The 18376-nt window shown below is 39.9% G+C and overlaps 1 protein-coding gene across 13 annotated transcripts in view; it reads left to right on the forward strand.

The window, feature by feature from the left end:
* The window catches only part of HIVEP2 (HIVEP zinc finger 2), a 218869-nt gene that overhangs the window by 107076 nt on the left and 93417 nt on the right, over positions 1-18376 (forward strand). For 10 of the 13 annotated variants that reach the window (XM_044924165.2, XM_044924167.2, XM_025294458.3 and 7 more), the window contains one exon: positions 14547-14659. The exons of the other annotated variants lie outside the window; for them this stretch is intronic. The gene's annotated coding sequence lies outside the window, so the exon portion shown is untranslated. The remainder of the gene's footprint in view (positions 1-14546; positions 14660-18376) is intronic. 13 annotated transcript variants of the gene reach the window in all.

Genomic DNA, 18376 nt, shown 5'->3' on the forward strand with positions numbered 1-18376 from the left:
AACACATGTGTGGACCTTCGGATGTAGCACAGTGCCTGGTGTGTGACAGCTGCTGAGAAAATGGTTGCTGAGTATGTTAGCAGGTGACAGAAACTGCAAATTATAGATACTGAAATAGGAAACAGTTTTTATTTCACCAGACAGAATAGTTTGTAAGTGGCTGGATATTAAAAAGACATTTCCTTATAGTTTTATAGAAAATGAAACCTTGTTGATTAGCTATGGCTCCTAGAACTAAAAGAAGAGAAGGGAAGCCTTTATTTCCTTCCTAGACTCATGGTCAACCAGGTATTTGGACTTGGCTTGAATGGAGACTCATTCATAGAGTCCTGGTAGCAGGTATAGTTTTTTGAGTGGGTTTTCCAGCTATTTCAAAAGGCTTCTGAATGAACAGTGCAGAACTCTACTGTCTGCCTGGAGAACATTTAGGTGTAATTGTTTCCTAGATGCACTTCCTCTCCACTTACTCTTCATTTCTAAGTGGAGCTATGTGGGTCAGGATATGGGGATGATATGTAGGCTTCTGTTTACTTAGGCAGAAGTAGTGAAAATCATGATTTAATTTACAGAGTGATGACCCCTGCTCTGGTTTCCCTGGTGGCTGAGCAGTAAAGAATCTACCTGCAATGCAGGAACTCGGGTTCCATCTCAGGTTCCCTCCAAGGGAAGATCCCTTGGAGAAGTAAATGGCAACCCCCTCCAGTATTCTTGCCTGGGGACTCCCATGGATAGAGGAGCCTGGCAGCTATATCCATGTGGTTGCAAAAGAGTTGGACATGACTTAGCAACTGAACAACAACAACAGCAACCCTGCTGCATCCTCCTTCTTTCCCCTCATACACACAGATAAGATTGTGTATCTGGGTGTGCTGGTCATACCTACTTAAAGTCATCTCTGCTGCTGCTGCTGCTAAGTTGCTTCAGTCGTGTCCAACTGTGTGCGACCCCAGAGACAGCAGCCCACCAGGCTCCCCCATCCCTGGGATTCTCCAGGCAAGAACACTGGAGTGGGTTGCCATTTCCTTCTCCAGTGCATGAAAGTGTAAAGTGAAAGTGAAGTCGCTCAGTTGTGTCCGACTCTTAGTGAGCCCATGGACCACAGCCTACCAGGCTCCTCCATCCACAGGGTTTTCCAGGTAAGAGTACTGGAGTGGGGTGCCATTGCCTTCTCCAAAATCATCTCTAAATACACTAATATTATCCTTTAGTACCAGTAGCTTTATCACATTGCCTTGAAGGAGTATTAAAAAAAAAGTTTGCTATTGGAATCTTTATATTATTGGGATCAGCTTCTATCTAAATGGGACAGGTATTAATGGGTTAATCCATGTTAATTTTAAAACTAAAAGGTCCTAGCGTTGAAGACTCATCTCTGACTGTCCTGTATTTAAGATTAAGTTCTCTGCACTCTGATATTGGACCACTGCAGGATTATGTTATGTAACTATTTCCCTTTTGGCATTCATAAAATCAAGAAATATGTCTCTAGAGGTCATCCCACATTCAGCAAAAATTTTAAATACACGAATAAAAATTCCATCAGGTTTCATAAATACTTCACATAGATTTGTCTTTTTGTTGTCTTTTGTAGCTTTATAACTTGTTTGATAGTCTTTTATGAGAAACAACAAACAAAACATCCTGTTTTCATAATATCCAGCACAAATCCCAGTGGAATTATTACAGAAATAGCTAAGGTTCTTCCTATATCAGTTAGCAGTTAAAAAAAAATCTCCATTATTTAATGTTTCTCTTCGAAGTCTTAGAAGTGTAACTAAAACAAAATTGCTTTGTGTCTTCAGGCACCCAAGTCTTGCTCAGTGTTAATTGTTCAGGGTTTGTATATTGAGTTCCAAGATAATAGAAGGGAACCACTGCATCCCAATGGAGACCATTTTAAATTGCAAATATTTGTAAAACTCTTTTAGTTGTTTTTTTTTTTTTCCCTCTTCCATTTCACAGTTTCATCTTTTTTTGAAATTCCTCAGGATTAAGTTGAAGGGTTTGCTTCTGTTCAAATAAGTTAAAATTGAATAGGGTTGTACTATGGCTTTAGGACTGGTAAAAGAGCCAGAGCGATGATTCAGAAGCTGAAAATAGCTCTACATTTTATGCAGTCGGGTAAAACTCTGTACCTTGGCCTTCCCTACACCGGATGAGCAAGGAGTTGTAAGTTATTCCACCCCCAGCATGCCACTAGGGGTGACTCGCTGGGCCCTGACGAACTACCGCCTTAGTGGAGCATGTGTGGCTGGAAGGATCACCCTGATGTACAGGGTGGATTAGGGTTGAGTGACCTCAACTCGTATTCATTTCCTCTGGAGGAATGCTCACAAGGCCCTCTCTGTTCTAAAGAGGATTTATTCAGTGCGGGTTCTCACGGAGACACCCAGTCACTGGTTGGCCCATAGGTGCCATGTTCCCTTGTGATGCTTGCTTCCTTGAAAGGGCTTCCGTTCATTCACAGCATCTATCCTGGTCCTGAGGAATCACATTTTAAGATTACAGAAGGGAGAGTAATGGATATATTTTTCTTTACTCCCTTTCAGAGTTTTCTTTCTTACTTTGTTTTCTGTATGTTTTTATGCAAAAAGCTATACAGTAAAGTGAGGAAGAGAGAAGATAATTAATTCCTGAATGAACTCCCACTTTTGTTGCGTGTGCGTGCATGCATGCTAAGTCACTTCAGTCATGTCTGACTCTTTGTGACCGCCAGGCTCCTCTGTCCATGGGATTCTCCAGGCAATAATTCTGGAGTGGGTTGCCAGGCCCTCTCCACCAGGGGAATCTTCCCGACCCAGGGATTGAACCCATGTCTCTTATGTCTCCTGCATTAGCAGGCAGATTCTTTACCACTGAGCCACCAGGGAGCAAGTTGGGTCAACTTTTCTGGATAGAACATTCTAGGACCGAGAGCTGAGTCATCTTTGTGACAGAGTTCGAAGCCTCAACGTAAATTCTCATTCTTGTTACTTAAAATGAGACTCTATGCTGTGTCCTGTCAAATAAATAAAACTGTCAGGTTATAATTAACATGCGGTGCTCCTCTAATTAAACAGAATTGATGGGAAATATCTGGGAGGATATTAGCAATGGAACAGTGATGTTTGCATTTCAATGATCTTAATTACCCCTTCGACTTAATGCCCTGTTACGATGGACGGGAGAATGTCACATCTCACTTAGCCCTATTGTTTTAGACAGTGGCTGCAAGCTGAAAAGGACCAGAGTGCATTAACTTGCATTGTGGTGTCTGCTTTTGCAGACAGAAGGTTTGGGAATGTATATTCTTTTCTTTTTCTCCCTTTCTTTCTTTTTATTTTTTTCTTCAAAGGAAATTAAATCACATCCCTGACAGGAGAGGGTAAAATCTCTGAGCAGACCTCCCCTGTGCTTAGAATTCACAGACTCTACCCTGTCCCAGTTTGCTATTATCCTAAGGCAACACACTCCCCTGCTGCTCTTTGCGTCTTTGGCTGCTCGCCAGCCTCCCAGGGCCTCCAGCTTTGATGTAAGAAGCAGGCTGTCCTCAGGCCAGGCTGTTGTTGCTGCCCTGGCCTGGGCTTCATGCACCCACAGTGCCAGGAGGGACGGCCTGTCTCATAGTACACATTTCGACAGCCCAAGTCATCATCAGGGCTTTCTAAACCTCTCGAGGCAGAGGGAACTGCCTTTGTGTCGCCCCAAGTGGCTGCCCCCAGCCGCTCAGCTGGACTCAGCCTCTGCCGGTTCTTGGTGCCCGTCCTTCGGGGAGGGCCTCTCTGCCCGCCCAGGGGAAGACACCAGCTCTGCCAGGTCGGCTGTCAGTCTGCAGGGCCTCCTTGGCAGGGCTCAGGGGAACCGACCCGACGAGTTGAACAGCCTCCTCTGGGGACTGTGCGTCGACCTTCATTTGATCTAGGCCTGGCAGCCCGGTTAGTGAGGACATCAGTTCTGGCTTGGGAAATCTCTCTTTCACCAAACCTTTTCCCACAGTGGTCGCAGGCTTGCAGTTAGAAGTCTGTGCTGCTGTAAAGTTAACTCTTAAAACTGCTGATAAATATGGGTGGGTGTTTCTAAAAGTAGGTGGACACAGAGCATTATAGGGAGAGATATGAGAGAAGAAAACGTGGGGCTATGTCTTATGACTAAGCAAAAGGCTAGATCCAAACCAGAGGGCGGGGGGTAGGGAAGAGAGAAGGAGAGGGCGAGGATATGTCTCACTGAGGAACTGTCTTCAGAAGGGCCATTTCGGTTCAAAGAGCAATGGTCTGACAAAACTGAAAGCAGACCATGTCTTGTGGTGGTTTAGAGGACACGGTACCTTGCACAGGGTCTTCAAGGTATTAATAACAGCATCTCCCAAAGGGATGGAAGGTTTCTTACTTTTATTCTAGTAAAATGCATTCCCCAAATAAACCTCATCGCCAGCCATTTTTTATTGGTTTGTAATAAGTTTTGTCCTGTCCCAAGTACTTTTGTTTGTTTTCATAAAGTAAATTCTTTTTCTAGTGAGAACGTATTACATTTTCAGCAGCCACGTATGAAAAAGATTATTAGCTCTTTTTTTTTTGCAGTAGATGGGGAGTGCTGCTTTCACGATCCCTGACCTAGTTAGGGGAGGACACCTGAAAGGGTTCAGAATAGAAAGAGGAAGAGATTTGTAGAAGATAAACCTCGTGATCTTATTAGGGCATGTCCGTTTGCCTTCTTCTTAGTGTTTTGCAGCCATTCATGGTTAACAGTCTCATAGTAATCTCTGTTTTTTGTCATTATGAGTGTACTCCTATGTGGGTTATGTTGGGGGAGTAGGTAACCACTGGTGCATCCTGAATGTGTGCGTGTGTGTGTGTGTGTGCGCGCACGCGCGCGCGCGAGCATGCGTGCTCAGTTGCTCAGTCCTGTCTGACTCTGTGACCCTGTGGACTGTAGCCCACCAGGTCCATGGGATTCTCCAGCAAGAATACTGGATTGAGTTGCCAGGCCCTCCTCCACGGCATCTTCCTGATTCAGGAAGCAAACCCAGGGCCTTATTTAGTACCGCAGTAGTTATGAATGTATCTCACCATGTTCAAGTTTACAGATTTTGAACTTGGAGAGTTTTGCCATAATCCATTACCTAAATTTCATCTTCCAGCAAGCACAGGGAAGTTTTATAGGACAGAAACAGAAGGCACAGTGAGTCAGTTCAGTTCAGTTGCTCAGTCGTGTCCGACTCTCTACGACCCCATGAACCGCAGCACGCCAGGCCTCCCTGTCCATCACCAACTCCCAGAGTCCATCCAAACCCATGTCCATCAAGTCAGTGATGCCATCCAACCATCTCATCCTCTGTCGTCCCCTTCTCCTCCTGCCCTCAATCTTTCCCAGCATCAGGGTCTTTTTAAATGAGTCAGTCTTCACATCAGGTGGCCAAAGTACTGGAGTTTCAGCTTCAGCATCAGTCCTTCCAATGAACACCCAGGGCTGATCTTTAGGATGGACTGGTTAGATCTCCTTGCAGTCCAAGGGACTCTCAAGAGACTTCTCCAACACCATAGTTCAAAAGCATCAATTCTTCAGGGCTTAGCTTTCTGTATAGTCCAACTCTCACATCCATACATGACCACTGGAAAAACCATAGCCTTGACTAGACGAACATTTGTTGGCAAAATAATGTCTCTGCTTTTCAATATGCTATCTAGGTTGGTCATAACTTTCCTTCCAAGGAGTAAGCATCTTTTAATTTCATGGCTGCAATCACCATCTACAGTAATTTTGGAGCCCAGAAAAATAAAGTCGGCCACTGTTTCCACTGTTTCCTCATCTATTTGCCATGAAGTGATGGGACCAGATTTTCGTTTTCTGAATGTTGATCTTTAAGCCAACTTTTTCACTCTCCTCTTTCAGTAGTTGTAATTAAACCAGTCACGGCTTTTAATGTTCACATGAAGTGTAGTATTTGCAAGTAGCCCACATATCTTTTCTTACTCTTTATGATAAGGTGATAAGGTTGAAGGGCTTCCCATCCTGCTAGTGGTAAAGAACCTGTCTGCCAATGCAGGAGACGTAAGATGCAGGTTCGATCCCTAGGTTGGGAATATCCCCTGGAGAAGGGCTTGGCAACTCACTCAAGTATTCTTGCCTGGAGAATCCCATGGACAGAAGAGCCTGGCAGGTTACAGTCCATAGAGTCAGACTCAACTGAAGTGACTTGGCGTGCACACACGATAAGGTTGATAGTGCCAAAGACAGAACTGGAACTTGATGAGAGTGTTAACCTGCCTAGAGACTAAAAGACACTGTTTCTCTTTCAAATGCTTTCTTCCCTCCCGCAGCTTACAGGTACCCTCATCTCCCTATAGTTTTCTTCAGTAAAAAGTTTAGAGTTCAAATTTCCATGTTTATATTGACCCTTGTAATGCTCTGTTCCTTTTCTGTTGGATCAATATATCCGACCTACTGGGGGTTGGTGAGAAAAATCTCTTTAAGGAGATTTTTTTGAAAGAAAAAAAAAAAAAAACCCCAAAGCCCTCAGATGTAATTCATTAATAATTTCATTCTGTTTCTGGATATGTTTTCTTCCCATTGTCAGCCAGTGTGGGAGAAAAAGGAAGAATATTGCTGGAAGTGGGGGTGTTGTGTGGGTATGTGCCATCCAAAAGTATCTTCTAGGAGAAAAAAGTGTTTATTTTTATAATAAAAGTGGACTCTGAATAACAGGAAACACTCTGAATAACAGAAAACTATTAATTCTATTACAGTGAAAAGTTCTATCCTAATGCTGTTAAAATCATTCATTATTAAAGACATAGATTAATCAGAGGCATACATTACATAAATATGTGTTTAGCCACTCAGTCGTGTCCGACTCTTTGTGACCCCGTGGACTGTAGCCCACCAGGCGCCTCTGTCCATGGAATTCTCCAGGCAAGAATACTGGAGTAGGTTGCCATTCCCTTTTCCCGGGGATCCTTCCAACCCAGTGATCAAACCCGGGTCTCCTGCATTGCAGTCAGATTCTTTACCATGTGAGCTACCAGGGAAGGCCAAATATATATACAAAAATGGGACCTTTGTGCTACCAGGCTTACACCTATCAAATGTCATTAATGACACATGGTATTGCCAATGAAGAAAATTTAAGATTAAAACAGGATTTCCTGTTGCTTTACTGTCCCAAAACAGCATTGTTAAGTCCCAAGTGTACACATTTTAAACAAAGTCAGAAGTTCCCTAAACTTGGTTGAAAATGAATGCTGGTTAAAATTTCTAATAATATTTACAGCTGGAAAGCAAGTGATACAGTTTTCTCTTGTTGGAACTCCAGGCACGTAGCTCCCTTCTAGAATGTCCTTTTCTAGTCCCCAGCTCTTTCTCTATCCACATCCTCCCAACCGCAGGCTCGACCAAGTCTACCTGGCTCTTTGAAACCCCCTGCCACTATTCCAGCCCTGTCTGATCGCCTCCTGTTTTCAATTCCTATTATTCTAGAATCATTACCACACTCTTTAGCATTTGTCACTTAACTTTTAAAAAAATCGTTTCTTATGGTTTCTTATAGAACTTCCCTGGTGGCTCAGACGGTAAAGCGTCTGCCTACAATGTGGGAGACCTGGGTTTGATCCCTGGGTCAGGAAGATCCCCTGGAGAAGGAAATGGCAACCCACTCCAGTACTCTTGCCTGGAAAATCCCAGGAGTCCATGGTGTGGCAGAGTCAGACACGACTGAGCGACTTCACTTTCTTTCTTATGGGTTAGCTTAGGGCTAATCATATGCACTTGGTTATCACCTCTAACACGTAACCATTGTTAGGTGCCTTGCAAACATTTGTAGTTGTTGATTATTGTTTCTGTCGTCTGGCAGTCAGTACTGCTGCTGCTGCTGCTGCTAAGTCACTTCAGTCGTGTCCGACTCTGTGCGACCCCATAGACGGCAGCCCACCAGGCTCCCCCGTCCCCGGGACTCTCCAGGCAAGAACACTGGAGTGGGTTGCCATTTCCTTTTCCAATGCAGGAAAGTGAAAAGTGAAAGTGAAAGTCGCTCAGTTGTGTCCGACTCTTAGCGACCCCATGGACTGTAGCCCACCAGGCTCCCCCGTCCATGGGATTTTCCAGGCAAGAGTACTGGAGTGGGGTGCCATTGCCTTCTCCACTGACAGTCAGTAAGCCATTGTGATTGACTAGAGCCTTGCTTCTTAAAGTATAGACCTCGGGCAAGTGTACAGTATCTCCTGGGAACTTTAAGAAAGTTGGCCCCACCCAGACCTGTAGAATCAGGGTCTGCATTTTAACAAGCTCCCCGGTGACTCATACGCACCATAAAGTGTTCTTAGTGCTGTTGAAGAAGGTGCCTCGGCAGCGACCCCCATGGTCCTTCAACGAACTTTCCCTTTCTGTCACTGTTGTATTTAGGGATCTGGTTGTAACTGAATAGCAACTGTACACTCTTACTGTAACAATGAGGTTGTAAATATGGTCTTTACATGGACACTGTACCATTTAAAAGTGGCCGAAGGGCTCCGTTTACGTGTTCAGGACTGTATTTGTGTTCTGATTCCAGGCAGATGCTAGATCCAAATCTTTAAAATTCCTTTAAAGGACCTCTTTTAAAATTCTCCAACTGAGGAGCAAGAAGTACGACTTCCTTTTCCTTAGTTACCTTTTTTTTTTTTTTCTACTTTGCACTTGAAGTGCTTACACCCACTCAGCTTGCTATTTTGAACTCTGGGAAAGAAAATTTGTGGGCATCTTGCAGTCTTTTAGGAAACAAGGCTCAGATTAAATATTTGCCACATTTTCTACGTGTTTTTTCTTCAGGAAAGTGGAGAAGCACATCATTCATGCTTTCACTCAATTTGACACAAAGTGTGACTTTCTAAGTGCGGTTGGAAAATGGCTTCTCTCCTTATTTGCCTACCTTCAGAAGACAGATGTTTCTGCCTTCTCCCCTCCCATTCCTTCTCCCCCTTTTTCACCATAGTATCTACAGTTCTAGATTTCATAAAATAGAAGACTTTTTAAGAAAATTTAGGTTCGTTAAACCAAGGAAGATAATGTGTGGATTTAATTATGATGTATTAATAGAACAACATGTGGACTATTCTCAGTCAAGTTTACATTTAAAATATTTTATTTAATTTAAGTCATTTACATTTCCCTATTTTTTTTCCCTCTCTCTTTTAATCCAAACGTATTTCACAGAGAACAGAAATCAGAGATATTGGTTAAGATGGAGGGAGAAGAGGAAGGTATTTGGTAACCTCAGTCATTCAGCTTCATTTTAAATGAACTCAGGACTTTGTCCTGTAAATATACTAAGAAAATAAAGTGGTTGCTGGAGCTATTATTTTGTGGTGCTTGTCTCGTTTACAGACAGGTTATTTTCATTTTTCTTGAGACAATTAAGATGTTTTATTTAAGATAGGACTTAAAATACTTGTCTTGTATTTCATCAGTGTTCACCTACACGTACAGGGTATTATTCAGGGGACTTGGTGAGGAATTAATGCAGCTTAGTAGCTAGACTTGAGAATGAAATATTTCCAAGCAAGTGAAGTGGAAATGAGGAAAGACACAACAGGAAAAGACATGTAAATGCTTACTCAATATAAGGGTTGAAAGGTAGTAGATAGAGAGCTGCATATAATATACTATTTTTTTTTTCACATGAGAAAACCAAATATTGAACAGATGTTTATATTTGTGATTCAACACAATTCTTTTCAGACTGTTAATGAGAATTGTTTGGGTATGGCTGAATATAGAGGGTGGAAAATGCACTTAATCAAAGAATATGATCTGGGAAAATAGGTGAGGATTTCTCAAGTATACATGTTCACACAAGGAAATATCAAGTAATATTTGAAAAAAAGAGACTAGGGAATAGAATGTAGGCCTACTGTATATTCAAACATACTATGAAACAGTAACAATAATTAAAATTACCTAATGCACACACACACAAGTTCATGCAATAATGCACATGAAAACTATATTGCTCAATGCCAATCACATATCACTTGCTAGGTGTGAACAAACATTCCCTTTTAAATATGTAGATCAAGGTAACAGATTGAGGAAGCCAGAAACGAACCCATAATAATACAATCTATACATAAAGTATAACACACCAAGCTTAGTAAGCAGGATTATGGGAGCCTGGGATTTGTCAAAAATCTTTGAATATATACCTCACACTAAGAATCCAAATACACGCCAGACATATTAACTGGTGAATATCCAACAATAAACTTACAGGACAATTTGTAGACAATTAATGTATTTATTATATTGAAGACCATTTAAATTCATATAAAACATAGAACTTAAAAATAGTCAAATTATATGAATAGAATTATATTAAATTTTATATTAAAGTTGAAATAATAAAATTGTCTTAAAATATGAGATTAATTATGAGTTCCATTAAAATAGAAAAGTAACTCTGAAATGCCATTTTATATTAAATAAATCAAAAAAAATTAATCACATGCCATGGTGAGGAGGTTTGGTGAAAGCAGAATGCTCATATGTTGCTGGTGACTTTGTAGGTCATTTCAATCTCTTCACATCCATAAGGCTTTTGTATGAAGGCCATAAAATATTCATACCCTTTGATTTAATAATTGCATTTTTGTTAATGTTTTAAGGGGAACGTTGTGTTTCTAGTGCTAAAAGTAAATGAGATGTATGTATGGCTGAGTGCCTTCACTGTCACCTGAAATTATCACAGCATCATTAATGGACTATAACCCAATACAAAATGTTTTTGGTGTTAAAATTTTTTTTAAAAAAAGCAAATGAGAATATTTAAAATACTCCCACATATAGGAATGATTAAGGAAATGGCTAAGTAAGTATGCAAACCCTATGGACCGTGATGTCATGTCCTACTCGATAGACATGAGTTTGAGCAAGATCCGGTGATGAACAGGGAAGCCTGGTGTGCTGCAGTCCATGGGGTCACAAAGAGTCGGTCACGACTGAGCAACTCAACTGAACTGAACTGATGGAATACTGTATGGCTGATGAAAATGTGAACTTTGTGACTTATGTGGAAATATAGACTGTGTTTATGAAATGTTAAATGAAAAAAAGAATGCATAATTATGCGTGAGATGCATGAGACTGTTATGAGAGCATCTTTGTGAAAATATGCTTTGTTGTTATCGTTTAGTTGCTAAGTCCTGTTCAATTCTTTTGGGACCCGATGGATGGTAAGCCCTCCAGGCTCCTCTGTCCATGGGATTTCCCAGGCAAGACTACTGAAGTGGGTTGCATGGGGGCAAATAAATACTGGATTCGATTTTTTTTTTTTAATGACTATGATTGCGTTTGCGTGGTAGGATTAAGGGTGCTTCTCTGGTTGAAAACGTCTTCGATGTTGTTATGTATTTATAAGGAAAAATAATATTTATGACCCAGTAAGGCAGCTGTGCTAATAACTCTGGCTGTTAGGACACTGCTTTCTAAATGTTATTCTGGAGCTCTGCCAAAATATGCCCAAATATCTTGGGTATGTAAGAGTCTCAAGGTATTCTCAGTCTCTCTATTCTTCTTGGCCAGTTTTTTATTAAGTTTTAAAGGAGTAGTTTGACTATAACTATGCTCAAGAGGTGGTGTGACACCTGCGGCATCTGTGGGCCTTCTCGCTCACTTTGCGCCCATTATCTTCTCTTCCTAAATTAAGAAGTAAGCTCCTGGTCAAGATTATTGGACTTTTGCTTACGGAAAGCAAAGAAGCTCTGTGACGTAAAGGGGAAAATGGTGGAAGAGTAGTCAGGAGACCTCCTTACCAGCAGTGGCCCAGGACAAGTGTCTGCAACCTTCTGGGCCTCACCCTCGTCCTCAGTGCAAGGAGGAATCTCCATGACCACTAATCCATAGCACAGGGCTGTGAAGACATTACAGTTCACAAACTGACTCCAAGGTACCCTTCATTCTCTTCAAGGGTAGTTTTCCATGCTCCTGAGAGAGTAATTTACTGTGTTCACTGTGGCAACAGCTTGGACAGCTGAAGTGTTCTTAGAGTAGCCTTGTCAATTCAGGGAGCATGGTTCCTGTCTATTACATGGGGAACCATTCAACCAGAGAAAGGCACTCTAATCCAGCATTGTAGATATATGGATTTATTACACAAAAATGACTAAACTAGGCCAATTGGTGACAAGCGCAATCAAATATTAGCTAATGATAAATTACTTTATTGTTTAGACCACATACTTGACAGAAATACAAAGTTCAAATGTATTTAGATTTTCTGATGGAGCCCAAATACCACTGACTGAGGTGGGGTTGTTTTTTATTTTTGGTCTTGTTTCCCTTTTTTCCTAGTGTGGTAAGGCAGGCAATAAAAACAAAATGAATGTAAGGAGGTGTAGATTCAACTGCTTTCATCAGGTTACAAAGTTATTTTAGATAGGTACTACTGCAGGGTGTAAGAATTACAGGGAATCAACCATCATCTCTCAGTTGTTAGTCATTTCTAAGGAAATGAACGTTTCTAGGGAATGTTGTATCGTGGTTTGCAAACATGGGGCTCACTTGTTAACACAGGCAACATATCTGTACCTTCTGTGTAAATTATGGCAATCATTTGACTAAATCATCCATACATATAATTAATATATTTTGTACTTACTGCTTTTGAAGCTTGGTAGGGAGCACTCATGCTGAAAAATTCCTAAATAATTCAAAATCACTGACCACTCAGAGAGTCCTAGTTAGTTTGAAACTAGAGCATACTTGCTATATTGTGAATGAAAAACCTAAATAAGATTCTGGCTTGATGGCCAACCATGAAATGATGCAAGAAGTGAAGCAAGAACTATGAATACATAATTTAAGAAAACAATATTTCATCTAAATAATGAACAGAGCAGTGGTAGATCTAGACACTTGTACAGGTCAGTTTCACATTATACACTGAAGCATTAATGAGGAAAGGATTCTTAGGGTCTTCAAGTCATTCTGTATCATGATGGGCAGTGCCCTAGATTTTTCCTAGAAAGCTACTAGCCTAAACAGTATGATAGCACAAAACCATCGTGTAAGAACCCAGAGATGATAGGACGCTAGCTACTGAACATTGTTTGAAAGCACCTTTGTATAACTAACTCTTTCATAAAGGGCCTGGAAAAGTGCCAAAAAAATATTGCACAGCTCTTAGATACTCAATGTGAAAATTATGTGCATTGTACCATTTTGCAGTTCATTGTTTAGGTGCTCTAAACCTAAACAATGTAATGGTCCAGTGTAATTAAAATAACCAAACTATTTGACATTTGTCTTGTCATAGTTATGGCAAGAACCCTAGAATAATAATTAAGGCTATTTATCACCATTAATGAGGACCATATCCACATGAGTTTCCTAGATAACTATTTCTTGAATGGCAGCAAGACTAGCATCTAGACGTTGGTTGTCTTGGAAGTGAAAACATATTTCCCATGGCTACTGGGGATTTCTACGTAGTATTATTATTACTATTTGTCTTCTCCATTAGCAGGAACAATTTTGTTTTGTTTTGTTGGAACATCTATCTTCAAATAGTGGGTAACAAATCTATTTAAACCTTTTTTTTTTTTTACAACTGAGGTAACTCAATTTTTCTGTTAACAATATGTGTAGTGGGACTTGGGGAGTGACAGTATGTGGTTAATTCCAAATTGCATTATAAAAATTATATATTTATGACCTTGCAATAGGTTTTTAACTTTCATTGGAATATAGTTGGGTCTTATGTCCTAGAACTTTAAAGTTACTTAATCTACCCTGGGAGGAGCTGATTCAGAAGTAGCTAGAAGCTGTCCAATTTTCTCACTCTTCTGCCTAGCCTCCCAGATTCCCATTTATCTTAGGTTCTCGTCAATTGAGATATAGCTTTGCCTTCTGTCAAACTTTCTCTTGAAGCTAAGATAGCAAGTTAATATTTGAGCTTCAGAAAATACACATCTATGGGTAAGATGAATAGAATTAACTGATATTACTTATGAACCGTAATCAAGCTGTTTATGGGTCTTTAGTAAACACTTTCTGTGGGAGACAGGGTGTAACAGTCTAAGAATGATTTGGAAATTTATGCTAGTGAATTCTCCCAAATGATCTATCTGGGTATTCATTTATATTCCTCAAGAGAGATTGCCTATAACTAGGACTTACCTGCTATAAAGAACTGCAACCTCCACATTTTCATTGCATCAGTAAATTAATAAGAATCAATGAATAGAATTCCAAAGTAGTCAGTTACATCTTTTCCTCATCTCTAATTTTACATATCGTAACTGACATTATATAGTCATCACTTCTGTGTGCCAATCAGTACTCAAAATAAACTCTTCTGCTCTCACACATTGTTATTTTATTGCTTTTTCTGTGCCTGAACATTCTTTTTATTTTCAAACTGGAAAATTTAATCTAGTTGCCAGATGCTTTTGTTGTTTTACAGTTTTAAGTAGCACAGTAACTTAGAATATATAATAATAATAATCTTGGTTTGATTTCCATGTTACTAATATATAGATCATATAATGCTCCTCTGGTTTAAATGCTATACTTTGTTGTGTTTTTTTCTCTTTCCTCAATAGGTGGAGTCTTTGGATTTTTTAAAAGACAACAGTAATTGGATCTACTTGAAAAATTAAGTGAATTGATTTGTTTGGAACATTCTTTGACCAATTCTTTAACGTTTAGCCACTGGGTAAGTTGAGTCAAGTACTTTCTATGTGGTTTGATTTCAAAATTATTGAAATGATCTCAAGCCAGATATTAAGCTTTATGTGAAATTTTGACACTCATAATTTGAGGCCCTCAAAACCTGTGAAAGATGTCTAGGATGCTATCTAAATGAACTTCACCACATCAGCAGAACCAACCTGATGAGAAAGATGAGAAGATTAGAAAATGTTGTCATTTATAGTTTGAAACCAGATCCTTTCATTTACTGTTCTAATCATTATTTGCTTGTTGCAATCTGAGGTAATGTGAGAATATCAGATTTTACTTTTAGTGAGATATTCGGTACTGTATCGTATCAGATTCAAATCTAAGGTATCAGGCAGCAGTCCCCAACCCTTTTGGCACCAGGCACTGGTTTGGTGGAAGACAGTGTTTCTACAGACTGAGGGCAGGGGATGGTGGTTTCAGGATGACTCAAGAGCAGTAGGGTTTGAGCTTCTCTGAGAATTCAATACTGTTGCTTATCTGACAGGATGCAGGCCTCAGGCAGTAATGCTAGTGATGGGGAGCAGCTGTAAATACAGATGAAGCTTCGCTCACCTGCCTGCCCTCCACACACCTCCTGCTGTGTGGCCCAGGGGTGCAGGGAGGGTGGTTGGGGTCCCCTGCTACAAGCAACATTTTCCCAACCCAGGGATTGAACCTGTGTCTTCTGCATTGGCAAGCAGATTCTTTGCTACTGCACCACCTGGGAACCCCCTGAGTAAATTAGTAACTCTCCTTATTCTCGTTTTGCAGAAGGCTTGGTTTCTGTGATAAGAATAGCAATCTGAAGGACTTGCTTAATCCAGCTTCCTTGTTGCACTGTGTTACTTCAGAATGCTCTTAAGGTACAGAATTCTTAACCAGGAAGTTTAGGCTTTTGGCAGATTTTGGGGCTGCCAAGCCAAAATTTAGCGGGAACAGGACTTTTGTTACTGTTAAGATGTCAGTATAGTAAAGCCTGCTCTGTCAAACAGATTTTTAAAGTCAGAAATCTAAACAATACTGGTTTTAGGGTTTGGTAATTTTTGTTTTAACCGGGCAAATGCTTACTGTTTATACAGTAACAGAAAATGTGGAGAAAATTTTGTATTCCTAGTCCAGGTCACAAGATTTGACTTTCTGAAATTCTATGTTTTATTCATGATTCTAAATTGTGCAGCCTGGTACTTAATTTTCCTCTGGATAAACTGAAGGTATTTAAAAATCTGATGAATGATGGTAAATGAGAAGAAAGTGTCTAACCATTCAGGGAACAGACTTCAAAACCAAACTAACAGTGTCTGCTTTACCTGTGGGCATCTTCAGACGTGATGGGTCAGGGGGTTTTTCAGGGATACTGTCGAATGCGGATTATGCATTGCTAACAATTGCTTTAGCTTTGTCTAGAATAATCTTCCTTTGGCAACCTTCCTGGAACTTGATTTGTTTGTATAGCTTTTGAGCATCCAGTGAGTGCAGAGATATTAAGTGTGGAAACCCAGGGAACCTTTTCATGTGGCTTGAATGGGTTCATGGACCCAAGATTCATCTGTGACCAAGTTTTTACTGTTATGGGCACATGGTACATTTGGGAAATTTTTTAGGGTAACTCAGTGGACATGAATTTGAGCGAACTCTGGGAGACTGTGGAGGACAGGGGAGCCTAGCGTACTGCCATTCATGGGGTCACAAAGAGTCGGACACGACTTAGTCACTGAACAACAACAACAACAACAGCTAAGCAGATGAAAAACCCATCAGGAAGAGAAATGGTAAAGAAGTTTCAAAAGCAAAACCTTAATTTCTTCAGTAGCCATAATGGAAGATGAAAATTGATACTCTGAACTACTCACTTAAATGTCTTTGTCTGCCACATTTCATTTTCCATCTGCTCACAAGGATTGACTTATACAGTTATTCCCAAAGTAGCCCAGAGTATAACAGTTAAATTTGGTTGGTGGGACCTAATTTAAATTATGTTTAGGAAACTGTTCTGTAAGTGCCTCGTGAGAATGGACGTTGGCCTTCCTGCTTATCTCACTGTGAATTCTGAGCACCTTGGTTAAGTCAGATCTTTGGTTAAGTCAGTCACTGCGTTTTAAAATAATTTTTCTTTTGAGTTACATAAGGACATAATTCGTAAGGTTACAGGAGGATTAAACTCTTGGCAGGTGGTAGAGACTCAGTAACTAGTAATAATAATAACAATGGTGATTCACGGTGGTTAAGTCACAATCACGGTTTAAACGTAACAGTAATTATATTTTATTAATCACATGACTGATTCTTTAGCCTGTCATTGTGGACATAGCTCACAGAGATGAGTACTTCTTCTCCATTAAACCAAATACTTTTTGAAATACTCCATAAAAACAAATGCTTGTTTTGGTAAGAAGCACAGCATATGAAACCGGTCAGCTTTTTTCATGCCATATATGACATTATCAGCAAGCTGTCAATCACTTTATCTGTGAGCCTGGTCTTGTCCATTGACTCAAGCAAGGATTTTTTTTTTTTTTCCAAATAATAAATTTTTAAAATGTGTCCATTTTCCCCCACTCAAAATTGCTCGTAATAGAAAACAGGGTAAATAAAAAGGGAAAGTTTGCATGATAAAATTTTACATGATAAAAAAAGAAAACTGTCATCATTAGGATGGTCTTCCTTTTATGATATTTTTTGTAAAAAGATAATAAATACAAATTACTTTATAATAATGTGACTTTTCATGTCCTGCCATTGTCCTTCAAGAAGCCAGTGCTTTTGACTGATCTTGACCTTATTCATTTTCAGGTACTAGTAGCTGGACTATATAGACCTTTAAATCAGGTGCACAGAGTTATATGCTCTCATTGCATTGAATGCAATTATTTCAGAATTATATAAGTAGTATGTCTTCTTTAAGCTAAGGAAAGATAAGACGGAGGGTGAAAATTGTTAGCATTCACCAAATATGTTCTGCAGAGTCAGGTTTTTTGCTATAGCTGCTTCATCTCTGAAAAGTAAGAATAAAGGATTCTATATTCATTTGAGGAAATCGGATTTCAGAGAAGTAATTAATTTGTTGAGAATTCTACAGTTATGATAGTAATTTTCAGAGTCAGAAGTTATCAAAATCCTACTTTGAATTAGAAAATCCAAACTATGTAATTCTATTTCCTGTAGAAATTGCTATATTTTCTGATTTCCCCAGACTCAGTTTTCATCCATCCATCTGCTCCTTTATATGTTTTTATAGTTATTTTTGTCATTACTTATACCAATATGGAAAATAAAACGGAAGATTTTTAATCCATTTTATTTAGACACATTTTTCCTGGTGGCTCAGATGGTAAAGAATCTGCCTGCAATGCAGGAGACCTGGGTTCGATCCTTGGATTGGAATGATCCTTTGGAGTGGGAAATGGCAACCCACGCCAGTATTCTTGCCTGGAAAATTCCATGGACAGAGGAGCCTGGTTGGCTACAGTCGATGGGGTCGCAGAGAGTCGTACATGGCTGAGCATGCATGCATATACATAAAGATTTGATGAGGTTTCAAATAAGGTTTGCACTCTGTTCTCTATGGTTTGATACAGCTTTTCCTGCTATTACATATAATTCGGAGCAAACCTTATGAACTTCAGTGTGTTGTGGCCTTCAGAATATTTACTTTAATTGGAGCCATTTTTATAGGTTTTTCAGATGCCTACAGTTCTGTTGGGTCCTTTATGTT

Source organism: Bubalus bubalis, chromosome 10 (genome assembly GCF_019923935.1).
Source record: "Bubalus bubalis isolate 160015118507 breed Murrah chromosome 10, NDDB_SH_1, whole genome shotgun sequence".
NCBI classification, from domain to species: domain Eukaryota; kingdom Metazoa; phylum Chordata; class Mammalia; order Artiodactyla; family Bovidae; genus Bubalus; species Bubalus bubalis.